Raw genomic sequence first — 2,500 nt, 5'->3', positions numbered from 1 at the left:
TGTCGTTGTTTGTAATAAACTTCATTTTTCATCAGAATCAAACTGTTTTCTGTGTGTATTGTATGTTTTGTGTGTGTGTGTGTGTGTGTTTGTGTGTGTGTGTGTGTGTGTGTGTGTGTGTGTGTGTGTGTGGAGATGATAGATGTTGTAGTTCCTCCTCAGTCCAGTGGGTGGAGCCATAACACTGTCACACTCCCTACTCCTACCTCTAACTCTCTCTCTCTCTCTGTTTCTCTGGTGCCATTCTCAGACAACACCCCAGTCCTTAAGGTACTACATCACCTGAAAAGTAGTGCACTACAAAGGCTGTAGGGTGTAAAGTAGTGCACAACGGAGGGTGCAGGGTGTAAAATAGTGCACTACAAAGGCTGTAGGGTGTAAAGTTGTGCACCACGGAGGTTGTAGTGCACTACGGAGGGTGTAAGTTGTAAAGTAGTGAACTTCAGAGGGTGCATGGTGTAAATTAGTGCACTATGGAGGGTCTAGGTTGTAAAGTAGTGCACTATGGAGGGTGTAGCGTGTAAAGTAGTGCACTTCAGGGGGTGTAGTGCACTACGGAGGGTGTAGGGTGTAAAGTAGTGCACTATGGAGGGTGTAGGGTGTAAAGTAGTGCACTATGGAGGGTCTAGGTTGTAAAGTAGTGCACTATGGAGGGTCTAGGTTGTAAAGTAGTGCACTATGGAGGGTGTAGGGTGTAAAGTAGTGCACTATGGAGGGTGTAGGGTGTAAAGTAGTGCACTATGGAGGGTCTAGGTTGTAAAGTAGTGCACTATGGAGGGTCTAGGTTGTAAAGTAGTGCACTACAGAGGATGTAGGGTGTAAAGTAGTGCACTTCAGAGGGTGCAGGGTGCTGTTTGAGACCTAGCCTTCTTGCCCATCGGCAAAACCAACCAACCAATCAAATGCAGTGATATTTGTACAGAACTAACAGCTGCTAACTGACTGCTAACAGCTCTCTGTCGTTGTTTGTAATAAATAAATTTTTCATCCGAATCAAACTGCTTTCTGTGTGTATTGTATGTTTTGTGTGTGTCTGTGTGTGTGTGTGTGTGTGTGTGTGTGTGTGTGTGTGTATGTGTGTGTGTGTGTGTGGAGATGATAGATGTTGTAGTTCCTCCTCGTCCAGTGGGTGGAGCCATAACACTGTGTTGGTCTACTGAATTTAGTACTGAAGTATTGATACTACTGCTCTGTCTCTCTCTCTCTCTCTCTCTCTCTCTCTCTCTGTCTCTCTCGGTCTCTCTCTCTCGGTCTCTCTCTCTCTCTCTCTCTCTCTCGGTCTCTCTCTCTCTGTCTCTCTCTCTCTCTGTCTCTCTCTCTCTCCTCTCTCTCTCTGTCTCTCTCTCTCTGTCTGTCTCTCTCTGTCTCTCTCTCTCTCTCTCTGTCTGTCTTCCTCTCTCTTTCTCTCTGTCTCTTTCTCTCTCTCTGTCTCTCTCTTTCTCTGTCTCCCTCTCTCTCTCTCTGTCTCTCTCTGTCTCTCTCTCTCTCTCTGTCTGTCTTCCTCTCTCTTTCTCTCTGTCTCTTTCTCTCTCTCTGTCTCTCTCTTTCTCTCTCTCCCTCTCTCTCTCTTTCTCTCTCACTCTCTCAGTAGACTCTCTGCTTCACACATTATGAAACAATAAATGGAAACAGTAGCAGTGCATCTGTATGGGTCAGACTGCTGCTGAAAGGTGTTTCACTCTTCATGGAGAGTGACGTGGAACCAGTGTGATCTGCTGAAAGGTGTTTCACTCTTCATGGAGAGTGAGGTGGAAGTGTGATCTGCTGAAAGGTGTTTCACTCTTCATGGAGAGTGAGGTGGAAGTGTGATCTGCTGAAAGGTGTTTCACTCTTCATGGAGAGTGAGGTGGAAGTGTGATCTGCTGAAAGGTGTTTCACTCTTCATGGAGAGTGAGGTGGAAGTGTGATCTGCTGAAAGGTGTTTCACTCTTCATGGAGAGTGAGGTGGAAGTGTGATCTGCTGAAAGGTGTTTCACTCTTCATGGAGAGTGAGGTGGAAGTGTGATCTGCTGAAAGGTGTTTCACTCTTCATGGAGAGTGAGGTGGAACCAGTGTGATCTGCTGAAAGGTGTTTCACTCTTCATGGAGAGTGAGGTGGAACCAGTGTGATCCGCTGAAAGGTGTTTCACTCTTCATGGAGAGTGAGGTGGAAGTGTGATCTGCTGAAAGGTGTTTCACTCTTCATGGAGAGTGAGGTGGAACCAATGTGATCTGCTGAAAGGTGTTTCACTCTTCATGGAGAGTGAGGTGGAACCAATGTGATCTGCTGAAAGGTGTTTCACTCTTCATGGAGAGTGAGGTGGAACCAGTGTGATCTGCTGAAAGGTGTTTCACTCTTCATGGAGAGTGAGGTGGAAGTGTGATCTGCTGAAAGGTGTTTCACTCTTCATGGAGAGTGAGGTGGAAGTGTGATCTGCTGAAAGGTGTTTCACTCTTCATGGAGAGTGAGGTGGAACCAGTGTGATCTGCTGAAAGGTGTTTCACTCTTCATGGAGAGTGA

The 2,500-nt window shown here is 46.4% G+C and overlaps 1 pseudogene; it reads right to left on the bottom strand.

Annotated features, from left to right (window-relative positions):
* Positions 1-1,482, bottom strand: part of LOC139640517 (RNA-binding protein 25 pseudogene) — a 2,753-nt pseudogene extending 1,271 nt beyond the window's left edge.
* Positions 1,483-2,500: the final 1,018 nt, after the last annotated feature.

This window comes from Centroberyx affinis, unplaced genomic scaffold, assembly GCF_046629955.1.
Source record: "Centroberyx affinis isolate AG114_WGS23_722 - 3 ecotype Tasmania unplaced genomic scaffold, CSIRO-AGI_Caff_v1 ptg009627l_1, whole genome shotgun sequence".
Lineage (NCBI taxonomy): Eukaryota > Metazoa > Chordata > Actinopteri > Beryciformes > Berycidae > Centroberyx > Centroberyx affinis.
Note: the sequence above shows the minus strand (reverse complement) of the source record. Positions and strands in the feature narration are given on the sequence as shown.